General features: G+C 40.4%; 1 protein-coding gene across 5 annotated transcripts in view; it reads right to left on the minus strand.

Annotated features, from left to right (window-relative positions):
• The window catches only part of znf462 (zinc finger protein 462), a 120,434-nt gene extending 108,108 nt beyond the window's left edge, over positions 1 to 12,326 (minus strand). For 3 of the 5 annotated variants that reach the window (XM_073048454.1, XM_073048453.1, XM_073048452.1), the window contains exon 1: positions 11,690 to 11,864. The gene's annotated coding sequence lies outside the window, so the exon portion shown is untranslated. Of the gene's footprint in view, positions 1 to 10,964; positions 11,219 to 11,689; positions 11,865 to 12,021 lie in introns of those variants that run through there. The other 2 variants (XM_073048448.1, XM_073048450.1) reach the window with 2 other exon arrangements.
• Positions 12,327 to 22,383: the final 10,057 nt, after the last annotated feature.

Consider the following 22,383-nt stretch of genomic DNA (forward strand, 5'->3'; position numbering starts at 1 on the left):
TCCACTATGAAGATAGGAACAAAACATTTGTTCAAGGAGTTTAACATTATTTCCCACAATGCTGCAGCTACATCCTGCATTTACTTTAACTACTCTTTTCTTTTTGATAATCTGCTGAAGCTCTCCACATCTGTTTGCATATTTTTTACTTATGTATTCTGAATTTAATTTCCTTCTCATTACCAGTGCTTTGGTCATCTGTTTCCAAAAACCTCAAGGCCTAATCTCATGTCTCCACATTATCCCTTTGATGCATCTTTAAATTCCCCAAATGCATTGTCCTCTTTGTGAAGCTTTTATTTCCCAATATCACACAAGCTTTTTGTGAAATATATCTAAAATATTGTGCATTGCTTATTTATCAGTTTACTTTTTAAACTGTTTTTCCCGTTCACATTAACCAACTCTATCTGCGTAGCAATGTAATTGCCTTTAAATGGAAAACACTAGCTTCAGGCCCAAGTTTTTTTCACTTTGAACTTAGCATGCTATGATCACTACTCCTCACAGAAATATTTATAACGAGATTGTCCTCCACTGGCTCATTACACTGAACAAGCCCCAACAATCTCCAAGAAACTCCATGCTGCCCCCATGTAGCATGTGGCCCCAACATCTAACCCACCACCACCACCCTCTATAGCTCAAAAGGCCAAGGCCTCAAACTCCCAATCCATTATCCTGCTATTCTGTAGCACCCAACTCCTCCACTGGCCCCAAATTCTAATTCTTACTGCTTTAATTGCACTCCAATTCTAATCTGCTGCCTCTTAGCTCCCCCTCCCCACCTACTAAATCAGCACTGGTCCCCAAATATCTAAGCTCCCTCCTCAACTCCCACTTACTAATCTGTGCTGGTCACCTTTCAGTTGTCTCCCACACTCCACCAAACCAATGGCAGTAGGTTCCTTCCCCAAATGTCCTTTCCCCACCTATCTACTGGTACAAGGTTTCCACTTGCTCCCTTCACCTTGGTTCCCAGCATTCCCCATCTCCCACCTATCCACTGGTCCAAGGCTCTCACCATCCATGCATCCATTAGTGTTGGATTCTTTATCAGATCCCACTTGCCCCATCCATCCACTGGTACTGAGATACCGCCAGAATCCTCATCGTCCATGACTACTGAGCACACTTCCATTCCCATCCATCTGCTAGCACCGATAAGTCTCTAGTCTCCACATTCAGCAATGTGCACTGGGCATAGATCCAATCTCAGCCATCTACTGGTGCTGGCTTTTTCTAAATCCCTTTCTCCCTATCATTGCAGAACTCCCTCCATTCCCATTGTTCCCCACCATCCATCAATTGCTGTTGGACTCAATCCAACACTGCTGCTCTGATACCCCTCCCTGGTCAGTCCAGCCCAATCAGAAGAAATGCAAGGCTGTTTGTAAGTTTCCGTCTAAGAAATCTGCCATAAATGCCCATCAAGCAAAATAGTTGAGATTTTATCTGCAACTTCCATCTACCATACCACTTAGTATACACCAGAACTTCTAGGCTCAACACTTCATCTGAATTAATATGCAAGGACTAAAAGTAAGCTATTAATACAAGGTAATATATCCCAGAAGTTCAAATAAGGTTATAAAGTCAGAAAGCAAAATCTTCCCCTTGAAGAAAGGAATATTTTGAAATGGTTAGTGAATCCAGAATTACAGCATAGACAGAGAATTTGTCAGAGCTTTATGTGTTGACATTAAGATTTTATCTTTGTTTTTATTGTAGGCCGGGGTACACCTTTGTTAACCAATTTTGTGCCACTGTCCATTTGCTTTGTGACAACAGGCTCTTATGCTTAACTTTGCTTGCTGCAGTTTTAGTGTTCTATCAGACACCCAAAGTAAAGAGCAGTTGAGAACTAATAAAATTCCCTCAACAACCACCAGCACTTGCACAGAAAAAACCTAACCATGCTCAACATCAAATTAGGTAACTTTCACAATCATCTATGTCCTTCACCCATAGACTTTGTTCTTTTGATACTCTGCTTTATGTCATCAGAAAGATTAAAAAATTAGTCTGTTTTCCCCAAAAATTCACGACAGTATTTTAAAAATATTGAGCGAAGCTCATTGAATTTATATTGCTTATCCAACCCAAATAAGTATCTGAAGAGGGAGAAAATTTCCCTGTGGGACAAGAGAGAAAAGCAAATTCAACAGGAACAAGTGGATGGGCCCTACAAGAAATCACCAAGGACATAATGAACTCTATGATTTTGTTCCATCCTCAATTCTGGAAGAGGTCCTTGGAAGTAGGGGTAGGTTTGAAAATGGCCAGGGAATGAGAAAGGAAATAGTGGCCAACTTGTTTTGTCATTGGTACATAGCTTTATTTTTTAAAAAACAGTTAAAAAAGGTCCATAGGCAAGAACTGGATTCCAAGAATTAGAGTTCTCAATCACAATCTTACAGCTACTATTGGAAAAGCCTCCGCTCTTCTGTAGGCAGAATAAGGGTCCGTCTGAAAGATGCTACAGAGAATGCATTGATTCCCAACATGGCGATTTGTATCAATATGCCGTACTTTCCTTTCTCCCCCAAGGTGAAAATGGCTAATCGGATGGGGCATAGTTTTAAGGTGATTGGAGGAAAGCATAGTGGGGGTTGTCTCAGAGAGTGATGGGGTGCATGGAATAAATATGTTGCCAGGAATAGTGGTAGAAGCAGATACATTAGAGACATTGAAGAGACACTTAGACAGGTAAATGGACGAGAAAAATGGAGGGCTGTGTGGGAGGGAAGGGTTAGATTGATCTTAAGAGTAGGTTAAAAGGTTGGCACAATATTGTGGGCCAAAGGGCCTTTACTGTGTGGTAACATTCTATACTCTATGCTTTTTGAGGTTCCTTACTCACGAGAAAACAAATTCACCTTTGGACCAAACATCTCAGTGATGCATTGCAAGTTTTCTTTTTAAAATCTCTCTCCAAGGAAATGTTTAATCCTCCAGGTGAGGTGCTTCAGTTTGATATTTATGAGCATACAGATACATAGCCTAGACTATCAAAGGCCAGGAATAAATAAAATAGGACTAGGGAAGTGAAAGCAGATCTAAATTGTGCTATAGCCAAGGCTTGGCTTGCCATTTCAGACCCAACTCTATCACGGAAGTCCCAGTGTGCTTCCCTCAGTGAGATATTTTGCACCTCCATACAATTAGTATTATTCCACCAGTAAGTGCTAATTGCATTAATATCAGATTTTGTGCCTCTAACCAGATTAGCCAACACCTCTGCAATGTATATGAAGGACCTTGCTGCTAAATAACACAAATAAATAACAAATAATTCAATGGGCAAGAGCCTAGACTCACAATAAACAGTCTTGAGCTCAAATTTCACCAAACCAGGCAAGAAATATAAATTTAGTTTAATTAGTTATTCCAAATCAGTAACACTGTCCATGAAACTGCCACATTCTCATTGGTCTCATTTAAGTCCTTTCAGGACGCAAGTAAACCTACTAGTATGTATTATATGTACCTCCAGTCCCCACAGCTTTGAACCAGCCTTGGAACTGCCCGGTCAGTAACACCAATATAAAAGAGACAGCATCCACAACTCCAAAGTTAGAACTCAAACAGCTTACAACTATGATTAAAACAAGCTACTGTAAATACAACAAGGAATATCACCTCCATTGGGGTAGATTGGTTCTGGTTTGACAGGACCATCTAGTTCTTATTCCTGGAGCACAAAATACACCCAGTGATCTACAAGCTGCAACTCAATACCTAGTCTACATGCACTGCATTTCAAACAGGTTGGTGAAGTTCAACACATTGCCAAGCTGCATGCAAATTAGCAACCAGCATCTGAACTTTGAACAATTCCACCAGCACACATGCTAGATAAAATATGGAAGATAAGAACTTTAATTATTCTTCCCCCAACTGTTCGCTAATTCTATTCTCTTCCCCACAGCTTTAGATTCACCACCCCCCCAAATTAACATCTGGTGGATCTCCTGCAAACTATCAATTTGAGGTACTTCAATTTACCAATTTTTGACTCGAGGAATTCTGCCTAGGAACTGTGGTAGGATTACACAAGATTTCTGCTCTATTGACTGGACTTTATCCATGTTTAACAAGTTGGCGAAATATCCTAAGAGTTATTAGAAAGTTGGTAGCAACATTTTAACAGATTTCACACTGAAAGAAATAAAATTTGCCAAGGTTGTTAACAGCACTATTTTTCTCAAAAGCTTGCAATAGTTTTACGAATCTTTAAATCAATGAAAGCAAGAGGTAATAGTTCATAGAGAGCTGTGAGGAGGGGGAAATGAATGAAATGGTCCTTTCATCAGCTGAATTTCTTTTCAGAAAATACAAGTTCAATAGTTTTGCCAGGTGTTTAAAAAAATAAAGATGTTCCTTGAAGGATCTGAACTTAACATTATGCAGTGAAATGCCCTACATTTTTCTTTTATGGCCCTGGTCTGAAACTTCTTTTACAACCAGAACTATAATCTAGTGAGATGAAATGGCTGTCTGCTCTCTGCCAAGCCAAGTTCTTCAATGTAGACACTACATCCTTCTATGTGGACCCACCCCCCCAGCTGCTGCTGCTACCCAACAGTTTTATCTCCTGCGTCACAACTCTGGCAGCAGGCTTGCTGGCTCTGCAGATCAGAGGCCCCAGTTTGCAACTCTCCATATGCAGGTCTTGTTTTTTTGTTAAAAAAAAAGCACTGAACAGGACCACACTTCATGTGCTCAATCCCCCTGAGCTTTCACAAAATCTCAGTCCATTTACCCACCTTGAAAAGTCAAAATGTAAAGCTATTTTCTTCTCCTATGCAACCTTGGATAAAATGTAGGACAGAGCAGATTATCCAAACACTGTATCTCATTTCTTAGACAATAATCACTGGGCGCTTTCTCAGCTAGTGACATCAATCACCGAGCCATTATTTCCTTTAAAGGGGCATTGTGTGGACTTGCAGGATCAGTTTAATCCAAACAATTGCGTTAGAGCAGATTGCTTCACACTTTCCTATCTTCTGCCACACATCAAAAGGCAAATGGAGATCTGAAATACAAACAGTTTCATATGCAAGATTCCTAACCTTCACACAGAAATTCAGCATTTGATAGCTCATCTCAATCACCATTTTCTCTATGAAAAAAGATTCCTATTGGCAACTGTCCAAAAGCCTGGAATCCAGTTTGACAAGATTTTGGTGGTTCCTCAATTCTCTGCTCCAACATTTCAGATCTGAGATTTCAATTCTACTCTAAAGACACCAGGCTGCTATATGTACTTGAGCATAAATATTAACACCACATTTGCAACATCTCTCACATTCCTGAAAAGAAATCCTAAATTCAAGGATCACCACACACTTCGATATTCAAGATATTTACTGTGGATAAATGTCATTCCTCAAATCAAGATAACTTAACCATGGATGAGATGTCCATACCTTGATTTCAAAATTTCACCAGGTTCCATTTACCAAAATCTTTCTTGAACATCTTGAAAATGAAAAATGCAACAGACATCACATTTACCTGGGATTTGCCTCTGCACTGTGAACCACCACAAACTTTAAACACCACCATTATTTAATGTTCTGCTGCAAGACTCTGAGCAACTGTTCATCTGATGAACAATATATCTGTCAGATTAATGCAAATCTATAATTTGGAAAAGCAGCCAAAGAGAGTCTCTAACCACGACACTTTCCACTTTTTAAAACCTCTTTCCTTTTAACTCTTTCCCCATCACTACCCTTTTATACTGATGCTTGATATCAAAGAAAGCTATGGGAAATGGTTAAGCACCAACTCTCATCTGCAAGCTGAGATATAAAACCTTAAATAAAACCAGGCATTAGCTCAAAGAAAGTACCATCTGGTCACCTGGAATTTCTCTTCGTATGATTCTCTCAGTGTATTGGGTGGGTTAGGGGCTGGCGGGAGGGATGATAATAGTGAATGCGGAACTAAAATTTCCCCTGAACAAACTATCTACTAGTTCTGCACTTCCAATGTACCATGTACTTTCTAGCATTCAACTGAGAAGGAAAATTTCTCAGAACATACGAATTTCTGCAAAAAAGGTGAAAACACAATCAACTCAAACTTCTGCAGTGTGACTGACAAGTACTTCTCAAAACATCATGTATTCACAGCTGTGAAAGACAGTACATAAAGTATATACTCTACTGACAAGACACAATGAATCTGTCCATGCTTTAGCTTCACAAATACTTTTGATAAAGAACATGAACTAAAAGCTATCAATGTGTTCCTCACTTATTCAACCACTGACCATCAATTTTTAACCGTGACTTGCTGATCATTAAGATCTGCAATGAAAATAGTCTTCATATTCCAACTTGAAGCAGTAAACTCAAGATCGCAAAGTCTATAAAGGATCTTATTTCCAATAACAAGGAGGAATCTCTAGCCAGATTTTTTGCTAGCTTGCACACAAGCTATGGGCTAATCATATTTATTTACATCGATTTAATCTGTCATTCTTAAGGATTGCATTTAGTTATATCATGAGAGACTTGTAATGACTGAAACTGTTCCAGCAAGCAGGATAAGACTACTGTCTACACATGCTCGAGATTCAGGAAGCACAATTAGGTAATAGTCATTACAGATCTCAACAGGCTACATTCTTGGAGAATCTTAACCACCATCTTGTGCTATTTCATGGGAAAGAGCTCAGAAAAGTAATTTATTGAACAGAGTTTAAGTAGTCTAAGCAATGGACACTATCAATCATTTGGCTCAAATGCCAGCAAGGAACCCAAATTTTCATGCCTATTTTGCGAGATTCTCGCACATAACTTGCCTCCACTGCAGTCACTCACAAATAAATGAAAGGCGTTTTTACATACTCCTTGCCAACTCTTTACCATACCTTCCTCCCATGTTGAAAAGGATGCAGCGGGTCAGCTGAAAACTCAGCTCTTTTCAAACTGAAATCCTAACCACTCAAGATCAGCTTGAGAAATTGTGACAACAGTTTGATACATTACAATGCTGAAGGTTTTGTGCAGATTATTATCATCCAGACTCAGAAAGATACATCTTTTGTCACAATGCAATCAGAACCTCCAGATGGCATGGAACAGGAATTGTGAATTAAACTTACGACAATGCAAAGGCAGCAAAAAAAAAAGAGTATAACTAATGTAGTGTCCATTAGCATCAGACAGTAATGCATTTCTTTTATGGGATGCGGACATTACTTTCAAAATCAACAAACAACACTCTTCTTGAATTGGCCAAGAGAAGACCTTTACTTATAGGTTTCACTGTTCAACTGGTCAATGGCTTTTCTGTACAGTATTTCATGATAATTTTTTCTTCAAGTTTACTTATCGCCAGCATAAGATCAGAAGCAGGGATAGTTGTGGACAACTGCCCACATTTCACTTGTATTAGTATCTTCTTATGAACCAGTCCATACTGCACCCATTAAGCCCTTAACAACATTCCAATATAGTCAGACAAATGGCAAGCAACTTCCATCATTCACTGGTGCTAGTTGAAGACCATCTCTAGCAACCAACTACATCCAATGGTATCATCATTGCTGAGCCTTCCAATATTCTTCTTGGTGCAGGTGAGAGATGAAGTTCAAAGTAAAAGTAGATATATGTCACCATATACTACCTTGAGACCTGTTTGTTTGTGGGCATAATCAGTAAATCCAAGAAACATAATAGAATCAATGAAAGAACACACACAACAGGATGGACAAGCAACCAATGTGCAAAAGACAATAAACTGCAAATCCAAAAGAAATAATAATAAGCGATAAACATTGAGAACATGAGAAGAAGAGTCCTTGAAAGGAAGCTCGTAGGCTGTGCGAACAGTTCAGTGATGGAGTAAATGAAGTTATCCTCTCTAGTTCAGGAGCCTGATGGTTGAGGGGTAAAAACTATTCCTGAACCTGGTGGTGTGCGTCCTGAAGCTCCTGTACCTTTTTTCTGATGGTAGCAATGAGAAAAGAGCATGGCAAGAGTGGGGAGAAATGGGCAAACAGTTAGCAATGGGATTTGCCATATAAACTAAGTGAACACAATAGAAAATGAGATGCTAGGCATTCTATAATGAATGGCTCAGCCACTACTCCAAAAACAATATACTTCAGAGAGTCGTGGAACACTATTTGATGACTAGTTTCAAAAATCCATGAGGCTCAGTGGCATCCAGGACGAAACATTCCTCACCCATTCCCTACCTCTGCATCATGTATCATTTACAAGATGCATTGAGTTACTCATTGCGCTACCATGGCAGCCCCACCCAAACACTGAAAAGGGCAAAAGATTCAGGAAAACATCATCACCTGCAAGTCGCTCTCCAAATCACTCAATATTTCAAATTGCAAATATATCCCAGTTCCTTCATCAGCTATGGGTCTAAATCTTGCAGGTTCCCACCAGGAACATCTTCAACAGGAGAGAAGCTGTTCAGGCAGGTGGCTGACCCTCTCAAGGGCAGTCACAATGGGAATGAAATGCAGATCTTACCAGTAATATCCATAAATAAAAATTTAACATGGATAGCTTGAAGAAACCTTTTAAAAACAACTTTGAAAAACAATTTTAACCAACATAAAAGCATTTGCAAACTACCAGTGCAGTGGCCATGATCAGTCACACAAGATGTGGAAAATCCTAATAATTCTCAAGAGGAAATGACTACTATAGTTTAGAAGCTAGCCAGCAATAACACCATGCTGCGGAGAGATCTCTGCTTTGTTCACAAGATTTTGTTCCAGATAAAAAGAGTCTTTGAAAGAACAGTTGCAAAAATGAAGCCCATAACTCAAAATATCTCTCTAATAATGCTTGCAAAGTTAGACCAACATTTCACAAGCTAGATTCTTGGATGAGGTCTCTGCTCTACCAACCTTCTCTCAAAATAAATTCCACCCTGTGACCTGACTTGGTTTTATTTCCAGTCACAAGTTGCCTTGCAGTGAGACTAAAGTTCTACAGACGTTGCAAAAGTGCATCAGAAATCCTTGGTAAGCACTCTACCAGTTACCAATATTCCTAGTGTGCTTTTACATTATGAGAACATAGAACAGAGACAAACAGTCTCTGTAACATTCTGGAAGTTTCCATGCTCTCCCACAAATCAAACAGAAGCAGCTTTGAAAAGTACAGATTTCTAAAGCCCAAATTCCCATTCCTTTTAGGATCTCTTCTTAAAAACCATCATCGGCATTTTCCAAAACAATCACTTTTTTCCCCACTAGAACATACATACAAAATTCTAACACATTTCCCCCCAACAAAAATAAGGATTTATTATTTAAATCTTAGAATTTCTAAACTTTATTAAGTCTAGTAAATTTACACCAACACATTTAAATAAAAAAACTAAGATTGTGCATTTCTTTCCATTGAAGTCAACATTAATGTTGGGTTCATCATAGATTTTAATTGCACATGGGCAAGATGTTAGTTACCTCCCACAAAACACAAACATATTGCTTTTGGCCATACATGGGCCATCAAGTCACAAAAAAGCCAGCTATAGCTATTATTTCATTCCTAGACTATCATTGCTTGCTATTCTATTTTCAGACACTGAGACAATCTTACACGATCAGAACATTGATGCAATAGCAGATACTTCCTTTAAAATAATTTTATCAAAGTGTTGAATATAACTTGGAAGATCCCCACAAAAGCTTAAGTTCTTTTCAGATAAACAAAGCCATTTTGTTTTTAGAAAATGGCACTAATTCAGAAAGCTTTCACACTTCTAATGAAACTCTGGTGGCTCTCCATTGTGATGTTCTCTAAATCCTGGTCAACAATCTAAAAAATGGAGAAAATAAATCTCTTAATTATCTACCTTTAAAAACAGGTAAAAGTATGCACCATTGATTCTTGGATTTATAATGTGGCATCTTAATTCCAAACAAGAAAATTCCAGGAACAATTAATCAAAAATTTCCTTCAGGGAATTTACCACAGGAGCTTCTCAATTGAAGTGGATAAGCAGGACTTCTCAGATTTACAACTCTTCTGGTTCTGACACCAGAGTTTCCAGATACAATATACCATCGCTCTAGATGCAAGATGGAAGCAAACTGATTCATGTTCAGAAAACATCTCCCAAATCCTCCAACAGCTCCGCCCTGTAGCCCTCATCCTCAAGATCATTGCAAATGGCCAGCTCTACATGAAAGCTGGAAAAGCACCACAACATGGCACCCTCTGTACTGACAATACCCTTGATTAACCATTAACCAAGAAAGAGAACATCTTTCTTACTGTTACAAGAATTTACATATGAAGTCCTTTTTCTCATCAACGCATTTTGAATTTTTTGGACTGATTATACAAGCTCTGTTTGTCACATCAGAATAATCCAAGGTCTTAAATTTAATAGTCATCTAATACTCATGATTCAGCACTTTAATTTTTGAAGCACATATGCTGCTACCACAAAAACAATAAAGTCAGGAGAAAGCATATATTGATAAAAATCTCAATCAACACTGATAGTTTTTAAAAAATTCATTTTTATTCCAACTAACCCATGGAAGCAGTGGCACAATCCCCTCAAATTTCTGAAAACCTTGACTTGATTGCAGCTAAAGAAAAGACCTCTCAAAAATAATTAAACCCAATAAGCAAGGTTCTTAGAATGCACTATGACTAATCCTGGAGATCTTTTCAATACCAAAGGCTTCTCTGTCCTTGAGGCTTCATAAGAATCATGAAAAGACTACCACATTCTGACCTGTCCCTTTTAGTCCATCTTTTCATTTCATAGTCAGGAATATGCCTTGAGAGCAGAACTAAATTCACATTCCCCAACAATGTCAGATCCTTTTGAAATCAACCAACATCATACTTTTTAAAAAAAAAACAAAACAATAACAAGATCCTAACATCACAGTGAGATCAAATTGGGAAGTTTTCATAAATAATTAATGTTAAAAAAAATCTCTCCCTTACCAAGGTATCTCAATTTCCTGCAGAATTCAGGTTTCTTCTCCACCATTTTCTGTGTGCTTCTGAAGGACAATGACATGGGCCTACCTGAATACAAGAGCTCACAAGAGGGATCTCTAGCGCTTACAGTAGCAGCAACATCTAAAGACTCTCTGAGCAATCGCCCTTCTCCTTCACACACAACTCAGTCCCTGGAGCAGGCTTTGAAAAACATGGCTTCACATCAGGGTAGAGGAGGAGTCATTTCTCCATGGACTCTCCTGTGGAGGGAAGAGGGTTCTCCTGCACACAACAGCAACAAACAAAAAAAGAATCTTCTGCAAACCAGAGTCACAGACCTTGAAATGAGGGTGGGGATAGGAAGCCACGAGGATCTGGGGCAGATTCAGGAAAGAAACTAAAGAGAAAAGGAGAGGGGGGGGAGAAAAGGAGAGGTGGCCCATGAGGAAGTGCAATGGTTTCCAGCCCAGCCGCTGTCTTTTGTGTCTAGTCTTGGACCAGATACACAGCAACCAAGAGAAGCTTTTCCTTTTATTTTAGTGCAGAGAGAAGCAACCAATGCTCAAAAAGGAGAAAGAAAGAAACAAAAGACCAGCTGAAGCTCCTCGGTTGCAATGGCTCCTCCGCCAGCTTACAGAGAAAGAGAGAGAGCGAGCGAGGGAGAAGCACTTTCCTATCTCAACTCAGAGAAACATTCAATAAAACAAAGCCACAAAGACACTACTCACCTCCTACACGGCCACGGTGTCTCGAGAGAGCCTCCCTCTTCCTGGAAATCCACAAGATTCATGCAAGAGGAACAAATAAAGACAAATATTAAAGAGCTGTGGCTGTGGCTCCGCGCTGGCTCCTAGTTCTCCAGCCTCTCCATACACAAGGCAGTCCCAGCACCAATGCAAGACAGAGGCACTCGCACACAACGCTCTCTCTCGCTCGCTCGCGCTCTCTCTCTCTCTCGCTCTCTCTCTCTCTCACACACACACACACACATTCACATCTCTACACAGGCTCTACTCATTAATCTTGAACACCAACATTATTCCCGACGGCATTCACTTACACACAAGGAAGATGTCCTTCTCTCTTCCAACCCCTACCCCACCCCCAAGGGCGAGCCCAGAGCCTTTTCTCTCTCTCTTGCTGCCTCTCTGTTGAAAGTTCCTCCACCACCACCTTCTTCTTCTTCGTCCAGCACCCCCCACCGTCCCTTTCAGGGCTCGCAGAGGGCGTGTGGGGGGTTTAGAAAGTCTACAAGATCTGCATATTATACTGAGAAAAAAAGATGACCAGAACTGTGCAGATGGAAGGAGGAGAAAAGGGAGAAGGCAAAGAGAGAAAGAAAAGTTGATGACAAAGGGGGTGTTAAAGAGTTGAGAACAAACCAGCCACAAGGGGGGAGAAAGGCTAAGCTTCCTCAAGGCACAGTGCCAAGCTAACAGGTGCCAGGGACAATCATTGCAACCCAATTTGGGAGGGGGGGGGGGAACATGATTCACATCACTAATCAGGAGAGGAAAACAAAGTTTGCATCTGCTCTGTGGATAATTACCTCTTGTCAAACCCAGGCATTGAAGAATATTTGGGGGAAAATAAACCTCTCTTGCAAACCCTCCCTCGTTTTAACATGCACATAAATACAAAACCAGCAAAAAAATATCTCATATATCTAAGAGGTTCTTCGCTTGACTAGGTGTGACTTTCTGTTTTAAAATAAAACTTCTCTTCCCTTCCCTGCTGGTGAAGTGAACTAGTCTGTGACGTAAGCCCCTGCCCAAAGAGATAAATTGAGGAGCCTTTGTCCAACTCTTGGTGTTTTTCTAGCAGTTAAGTGTCCTGGACATCTGGCTTCTTCTGAACAACCCCTCTTCTCCTGTACACTAATCACCCTCTCTCTCCAAATCTCAAGCCTTCGTCTCCCTTTCTGAGCTGTTTTAAGTGTAGAGAATGTGAAGAGAAGTAATCACCAACAGTAAACAAGACGAAGAGTTGTGCGTAGCAGCAAACGAGCTTGACGTTTTTTTTTGTTGGTATCTGATTATCTGCTGCAGGCAGAGAGTTTGCAAAGCAGCAGACTTTCAGGCAGCCTGTGCTCTGAATACCGGGGTAGGGCTTGTGGGGGAGGGGTTGGCGGCAGAGGTGGCAGGAAAGCTTTTGATGCATCACAGATCAGATGAGTCTGTGATTGCTGGGGCAAGGCACAGGAGAAAAAGGGAGAGAGGTCGTCAAAGCGCCAGAATCCATCCGCTCGCTATTGTATTTCTCCTGCGACCTTCTGATGTATTTTTCTCCTTCCCACCCAGTCACCCCCCCCCCCCCCCCGCCTTTAACTTGCCTTAGGAATTGTGATCGTTTTACCAGTTTGCGTCGGTGTGTTAGAGCTGAGGGAATCTATGTCTGGCATCGAATAATTGCAAATGGTTTCCCCGCAAAAACAGAAAATATCAGGCGGAATTACAGTTTCCCGCCACACATAGACACACGTCGACGTCAAAACACAAACAGATGTATAGGTATATCTACATATGCCTCCACAATATACGCAGAGACACCTATATACGCGTACTGTAATTCCCTTGGGACTGAGGACAAATTGCTTTCATTCTAGTCTTGTACGTTCTAAGATGATTGATGTGGTCAAGGAGAGAGCTGCAGACTCCACCACAAGTAGGGTCAGAGGTGCTTGATGGGGAGTATGGGTGGGTATTTTGGAAGAGCTCCTTCCACTGGGCTCTGTGTCTTTCCAACAAGTAGATGGTGCATTTTCTACTTTGAGTGAAATGGACCAAAGATGCCTAAAGCACCATGGGGATGTTCCACATTTGCAACGAGGCTTTGTGAACATCCTTGAATGGGTTCTGTTGCAGTGAAGGAATTCTGAAAAGACTCGGGATTCTGGTGTCAAGCGTGCTGAAACCAATGCTTGCCCGTCATTAGCTAACCGAGTTAATCGGGAATCACTGTGAGGGTTGCTGGTTTATTCACCCTTCTTGTTCTTAGCCTATCACCCCTACTGGGGTATAAGCTGCACACAGTAGCTCTGCTAAGTCCTCTTTCAGGTCTACCTCCGGGTGTAGCCCAACTTTGAAGATCATTCCTCTTTCAGGGATAGGGTCTTTAAAGCTTCTGTTGCTGTTTCTGTAGCTCTGGGTTTTTATGGGATGGGGTTGCTAGCCTCCTCTTTCTCAGCTGGGCTTGGGACCGTCCATGCCGGAGTTGATTAAGTTACCCACCCAGTGCATTTGGGTGAGATAATGTTGGTGCTTTCTCACCGTTGCTTTGAGATCTCTGTGATAGAAACTGCACCCTTGCCCCATAGATCACGTGCTGAGTTTCCGGATTTCAGCTCTTAATTTTGCTCTGGGAGGCTGAAGTCTACTGAAGATGATGTTGAGTTGCATCATCGATGCTCCCTTTGTTAAACAAGTGGCACACAAGATCTGTGAAGTCATGATGTACAATTTTTAGGGTCTCAACTCAGTTCTTTGTTATTGGAGACTGGTATTGTAAAGCAGGGCAGGTCATGTAAAGTACCTTTGTTTTGTTAAATATAAGACCCATTTTCTCTTATGTTTCAAATGTAAGATCCATTTTCTCAAATGCTTCAAAGAACATGTCAAGGATGTCTCAGAACTCAGCCTATGAACATGCATGACGGGCCTGCAACACAATGAGTATAGTTATGGTGATCTTGGTTCTGAAGTGAAGGTGATATAGATTGGACAGTTTTCTCTTTGTCCTGTAGATTTGCTCCACTCCAACTGGAAGTACGTTGAAGGTGACATTCATCATTGTGGCAAGAAAGATTGATGAGTCTGTTGTGGACCTGTTGGATAAGGTCACAGCTTGCTTGGCATTACGAAGCAGGTGCAAAGTGGAGAATGGTTTCTCCTCAAGCAGCCAAATTTGTGAAAGATGCTCCATGGTCCCTGTCAATTGATGGAATCAGAGGTTTATGTGAGCTCGCTAAAAGCTAGGTACAGTGCTTATTTGCTGGACCTTTCATTTCTCCTGGTGCTTACATACAGTTATCATGTCAAACATACCTGTAGATAGACTGAGCAACACACACAAAATGCTGGAGGAACTCAGCAGGCCAGGCAGCATCTATGGGAAAAAAAAGTAGTCAACGTTTCGGCCTTAAATGTCAACTGTACTTTTTTTTCCATAGATGATGCCTGGCCTGCTGAGTTCTTCCAACATTTTGTGTGTGTTGCTCGGATTTCCAGCACCTGCAGGTTTTCTCTTGTTGGTGTAGATAGACTGAATCTGCACTATGATTCAGCAAGGAGTTCTTTGGCCATGGGATGGTGTCTTTCCTTGCAGTAGATTACAGGGAGGCCCCTCTATGGTTGTCACAGTTATATTTCTTGAAGGAAGTCACAATTATGCCACCTCAGAGCTCACAGATGTATCCTCCTATTCCCCAGAAGTGGGAAAGTGGGCTGTTAATTGATGATTGAAATTGACCTCCATTCAGTTTTAGAACTTCAGCAGGTTGTTATCTGCTCTTGAGGCCTTGCTGTATTTCAGTTGGCTTATGTTAATCAAGACTGGCAGAAGAACTGGACTGAATTGTTTGGTGTGGACAGAGTTAAGGGCACTCATGGCTAATTGCATTGGTATCCACAGACATATTTAAGTATGCACACATATCAATATGTGCATTCAAAATAAATACACTCACATACTGTAGATACATAGATACTTTCATAATCACTTTGGCACACACATATTTACACCCATTTATACAAATATATATACAATGTGCAAATGCACTATATATATATATATGCAAAGATTGATATTGACAAATATTAATACATATATACATGCATTTATAGAAGTCACACATATATTTATACCAATAGATAAATGCTAATCATATACACATATATGCACACCTACATTCAGAAAATATAACCCGATTTCAGCAAACAAGCAGACTTTTTTTGCATGAAGGCTGTTGGGGCAATGTTATGATGAAATCTAATTCCTGCTTATTTAAATATTGGACCATCCCAACTCTGCAAAAGTAAAAGCTTGCATTTATGTATTGTCTCTTACTTAGAGCTTCATAGGAGCAACTATCAAAGTCAATATTTACACATGTAACCAAATAGTTAGTCAAAGAGGTAGGCTTTAAGGAGCGTTCTAAAAGAGCAATGAGTGAGGTAGAGAACTTTATGGAAGGTTTCACAGCTTAAGACCTTGGCTGTCAACAGTGCAGTGACTGAATCCAGGACAACCAGGTGGGTAAAAGTAGAAAAGAATGAAGATCTTATTGGTCTGGAGAGTTATAGAGTCAAGAAGGAGACAAGCCATGGAAGAATATCAACACAAGAATAAATTATAAATCTATGGTAATCAACATTCTTTCCAATGTTTTTATACAGCTGCACGGACTAACCATTGTTCTGAGCAGGAAATTTTTACATGATCTGAAAACTGTGCAGCATTTTAAATGCTATTTTTCTGTAATATGCAAAAATTATAAAAATTTCTTCATATGAAAGAAAAATCCAGCTGTGCAGCAACAAAGGCTATGTGCATGGGAGAATTTCAGTTACTGTGTGGCTGCGTACCCACACAACTTAGAGGGAACAGATGACCAGTAACTAATTTTCTACACCAATGTTATTTTTCTCCTGTATCTTTTACCATTCAAGCTACGTAATAAGCATTCAGAACGTTTAGTTATCCCATTCCATCCCTCACTGAGATATACTTTTTTGAAAAAGTTAAGAAGTTAGAGGTCTGCCTTATCAGTTACAAAGTCTCATTTATTTTTAATCTAGAAAACAATCTAATAATACAGATACTGGAAATATAATGAAGAAAAAGATAGCCAGTGGCTTGGTCAAAGAGATAGATTTTAGGGTGCATCTTAAAGGAAGGGGGAGAGAAGTAAAGATGTTTGGGGAGAGAATTGTTGTGTTTAAGGCATTGCTAGACAATGTTATGGACAATAATGGAAAAGCAATCAAATTGAAGGACATCTAAGCATATTGGAGGTGTACAGTGACCTCAGGGGATTGTGGGGCTGGAAGAAATTGCAAATATAGGGGTAGGGAACAAGACTATAACGATGAACAAAGAGCATGTCACAAACAAAACATTGGTTAGCCAGAAACCAACACAAGTCAATAGGAATCAGGGGTAACAGATGAAACAGATTTAGTGCAAATTGGTCCAAGGGAGGAAATAAAGTCAAGCTTGCATAGGGTAGGACAAGAAAGAGCCTTATTTATCCCCTTGATCAGCACAGTCTTACCTTATCAGATGTATGGATAGGAAAGATTTGGAAGGATATGAGCCAAATGTTGGCAAAGGGGATGAGCATAGATAGAAATCTTGGTTGGCGTTGACCAGTTGGGCCAAAGGGTCCATTTCTATGCAGTATAGCTCTATAATTCTATTAGAGACTCTCTCCTCCCCACCCTCCCTGCAGTTTAACAATTTCTTTTGTCTCCATCTCAGTTCTGACAAAGGTTATTTGACCTGAAGCAATAGCTGTTTCTTTTTCCACAGATATGGCCTGACCTGCTGAGTATTTCCAGCATTTTCTTATGGTGTTTTTTTTGTTGTTTCAGATTTCCATCCCCTGATTTCCACTTATTCTTAGAAAAAGAGAGGTTAGTCAGAGTGTGTTGAAGTGGTCATGTCCAGAGGTATCAAGGGTATAATTGAGAATAACAGCAACAGGTGATCAGAGGCAGGGAGAGTTAGGAAGACATGTGCCTCTTTAAAGATGCCATCTCATATACGGGATCAAATAATGTACTAAGTGTGAATAATTTTGTTTCTGATCTACAATGCTTCTAAATCTTGCCGTTTGTAGGCTTAAATGGCTTCAATCCCTGAGAGGTTTGTGGATCGTCAACCCGTCTGGGTCCATTGAAACAGTAATCCTGCCTTCCCTTTCACAAATACTGCCTGTTCTGACAAGTATCTTCTAACTTTAGTTCCAGATTTCAAGCACCTGGAAGGCTTTTGCATGGATTCACAGAACTTCAGGCTGCTAAGAAGCTTTCTGGCCTTGCCAACAAAGGTTTTGCAGACTTCAGATATGTTCCACTCTCTTAATAGTAGTTAGAACCAAGAACTGCAAGTTCCACATTGTTCTCACACACCCAGTAACATCTGATCTCAGAGGACATGGACTGAAAAATTCTGTACCAATTTTGGGACCCTGTATTTACTGAATCCATTTGACACATTGATGCTTCTATTATAGCTAAGAGTTTGTTCTCTTTCCAGAACAAGTTGTACTGTTAACTCTACAGCAATAAGGATCTAAAGATGAGAATATTTCTTCTCAATCGCTGGTGTTACCTGCTTTAAAACCCCTTGACAGCCAAATTTTTATGCTAGCTTAGATATTTCTTCTAGTGTCAACACTACTTAGCATCCAATCACAAGAATAATATATTCTGCATGAATATATTAGTAAGCTAAAGCTTTCTAAGTAGCTTGCCTAATTGTGGTTGCTGTAGGTCGTGTTGATGGTACATTTATCTGAGACCATTGCAGTGAAACTCTTACTTGCCACATTGATGCATGAATGAATGAAATATCTCCTACATCCTACAGGACCAGACTTCAACAATGCTTAAGTTGCACCTAAAGCAATTTTATAGGGGCCTCAAACTTACTTTGTTTTAATATTTCCTGTTGCTATAATTGAGTTTCAACAATATACTGTATATTTCATTAAATACAAAGATGCAGATTAGGAGCAGCATTAGACCACCCTTGACCCTGCTTGCCCATTCAATAAGATCATGACTCATCTGATAGCAATCTTAATCTTTGTAATTCTGTTGACCCACACCATCACCCTCTCTCTTTCTCCTCTCCCACTCTCTCCAACTCCCCATCACCATACACTTTTACCCTTCCTTTATTCCATGCTCCACCTTCCTCTCCAATCAGAGTCCATCATCATCAGCACTTTGTCACTTACACCAATCACCTCTCAGCTTCTGTCGTAGTACAATACAGTACTGGACAAGCCATTGAGTCCAGGATGTTGTGCCATTTAAAATGTGCTCCACCTGTGCATGCTTCCACAACTACCACTGGTAACCCATTCAAGCCACCTACCACTGCATAATAAAAAAACTTTCCCTCGCTTTGCCTTAGAGCTCCCCTTACTCCAGCCTTAAAAGCATGTCCTCTAGTGGTTGACATTTCTACCATTGAGAAAAGATTCTGACTTTCTACCTGATCTATGCCGCCCATAGTTCCAAAAATCACTGTCAGGTCTCCCTTCAGCCTCCAATGCTCTAGGGAGAACACCAAAGTTTGCCCAACCTTTCTTTATTGCTCCCACTTTCTAATTCAAGTTTATAGCCACTGTCTGCTTACTAACTAATCTCCTATCCAGCCAAAACCACAATAGTCTTTCAAACATATAAAGATTCTTTACAGGGTAGACATTGAGGTAATGCTTCCTCCTGGGGAAGAATCTCAAACTAAGGATCACTTTTTAAAAATAACAGATCCCATATTTCACACTGGGATGGAGTATTTTTCTCTGAGATCAGAAGAACTTTCGATCTCTCTTGTTCAAAGGGCAGTGGAAGCAGATCAGAACACCTTTACAGCAGCGATAGATTCCTGATAAGCAAGAAATTTGGCTAGCTAAGAATGGTGCTGAGCAGGTAAAAGTGGGCTGGAGTTAGGGTGGGGAGAGTTAATGAATAGCTGAGGTTCCAGTTCCTTAGAGGACAATGTCACACACTAGTTCTGCTCTGGAAACTAATTTAAGGACTTTGATGATACTGCTTTCAGATAAAGGTAGATGAATATGCACATTATAGAGATACCGCAGATACTGGAAATCCAGAATAGCACACACAAAACTCAGCAGGTTGGCAGCATTAATGGAGAGAAATAAATGGTCAAAGTTTCAGGCTGCAACTCTTTATCAGGACCTGTCAGGCCTTGATGAAAGGTATGCACATGAGAAGATCTGAATTCCATCCAACTCATCTGTGAGATATCAAGGATAACACATGAGTTGCAACTCTGTGTGCCATTTTGAGCTGAGCCTGGACCCCATCCATAGTTGCACTGAAATGGTGGATGTCTTCAAAGCAACACTTGGGAACCCCAATACAAATGCAATTTGACACATTTTCCTATGCTGCACAGGCAGAAGTCAAGGAGTTATAGAAAATAACAGCATTGAAACAGGCCCTTTGGCCCATCTAATCTGTGCCAAACTATTTAAACTGTCTAGTCCTGTCAACCTGCACCTGGACCATAGCCCTCCATACCCCCAACATCCATGTACCTATCCAAACATCCCTTAAACATTGAAATCAAGTTTGTATATACCATTTGCTCTGGCAACTCGGTCCACACTCTCAAAACTCTCTGAGTGAAGAAGCTTCCCTCATGTTCCCCTTGAACTTTTCATCTTTTACACTTAACCCATGACCTCTAGCTGTTGCCCCACTAAACTCAGTGGAAAGTGCCTGCTTACATTTATCCTATCTACTCCCCTCAGAGTTTTGTATACCTCTTTCAAATCTCCCCTCAATCTTCTACATTCCAAGAAATTAAGCCCTAACCTATTCAATCTTTCCTTATAACTCAGTTCTTCCAGTCCCAGAATGTCCTTATAAATTTTCTCCTTATTTACATCTGTAGGTAGATGGCCAAAATTGCACATAATATTCCAAATTAGGGCTCAACAACATCTTACACAACTTCAACATAACATCCCATTTCCTGTACTCAATATTTTGAGTTATGAAGGCCAATGTGCCAAAAAGCTTTCTTTATGACTCTATCTAACAATGCTGCCACTTGCAATGAATTTTGGACCTATATTCCCAGATCCCTTTGTTCTTCTGCACTCCTCAGTGCCCTGCCATACACTGTGTAAGATTTACCCTGGTTGGCCATACCAAAGTGAAACACCTTGCACTTCCCTGCATTAAATTCCATCTTCCATTTTTCAGCTGGTCCTGATCCAGCTGCAAGCTCTGATAGTCTTCCTTGCTGTCCACTATACACCCAAACTTGGTGTTTTCTGCAAATTTGCTGATCCAGTTAAGCACATTATCATCAGATCGTTGATATAGATGACAAACAACAATGGTCCCAGCACTGATCCCTGTGACCACTCCACTACTTATAGACCTCCAGTCATCTACTACCACTCTCTGGCGTCAGCTACAAAACTAATGTCTAATCCAACTTACCATCCCATCTTGAATACCAAGTGACTGAACCTTCCTGACCAACCTTCCATGTGGGACCTTGTCAAATGTCTTGGTAATGTCCATGTAGACAACATCTACAGCCTTGCCATCATCAACTTTCCTGGTAACTTGCTCTATAAGACTGGTTAGACATGGCCTACCATGCAGAAAGCCATACCAGCTATCCCTAATCAGTCCCTATGTATCCAAGTACCCAGATATGCCATCCCTTTGAATATCATTCAATAATTTTCCCACTACTGATGTCAAACTCTCTGGCCTATAATTTCCTGGTTTATTTTTAGAGCCTTCCTTTAAAAGCCAAACACCACTGCCTGTCCTCCAATCCATCAGTGCCTCACCTGTCGCTAAGATCTCTGCTAGGACCCTTGAAATTTATGTACTTCACCTCCCACAGAGTCTCAGGGGAACACCTTGTTAAGCCCTGGGGATTTATCCAACCTAATTTACCTCAAGACAGCAAACATCTCCTCCTCTGTAATCTGTACAGGGCCCATGATCTCGCTGCTGCTTTGCCTCACTTCTATAGACTCTGTGTCCATCTCCCAAATAATTACAGATGCAAACAATCTATTTAAGATCTCCCCCATCTCTTTTGGCTCTACACATAGATTACCATTCTGATCTTCCAGTGGACCAATTTCGTCGCTTGCAATCCTTTTGCTCTTAACATATCTGTAGAAGACCCTAGGATTCTCCTTCATCTTATCTGTTAGAGCAACCTCATACCTTCTTTTAGCCCTCCTTATTTCTTTCTTAAGTGTTCTCTTGCATTTCTTATACACCATAAGTACCTCATTTGTTCCCACCTGCCTATATCTGTTATTCACCTACATTTTTTTTCTTAACTAGGTCCTCAATATCTCTTGAAAAACCAAGTTACCTTAATCTGTTATCTTTACCTTTTAATCTGACAGGCACATACAAGCATTTTACTCTCAAGATTTCACTTTTGAATGCCTCCCATTTCCCAAGTACACCTTTGCTAGAATACAACCTGTCCCAGTCCACACTTGCCAGATCCTTTCTGATACCATCAACATTGGACTTCCTCCAATTTAGACCTAGGACCAGACCTATAATTTTCCATAATTATCTTAAACTTAATGTCATTATGATCACTAGATGCAATGTTCCCTGATACATACTTCAGTCACCTGCCCTGTCTCATTCCCTAATAAGAGATC

The sequence above is a fragment of the Hemitrygon akajei genome, chromosome 6, assembly GCF_048418815.1.
Source record: "Hemitrygon akajei chromosome 6, sHemAka1.3, whole genome shotgun sequence".
Classification (NCBI taxonomy): Eukaryota; Metazoa; Chordata; class Chondrichthyes; order Myliobatiformes; family Dasyatidae; genus Hemitrygon; species Hemitrygon akajei.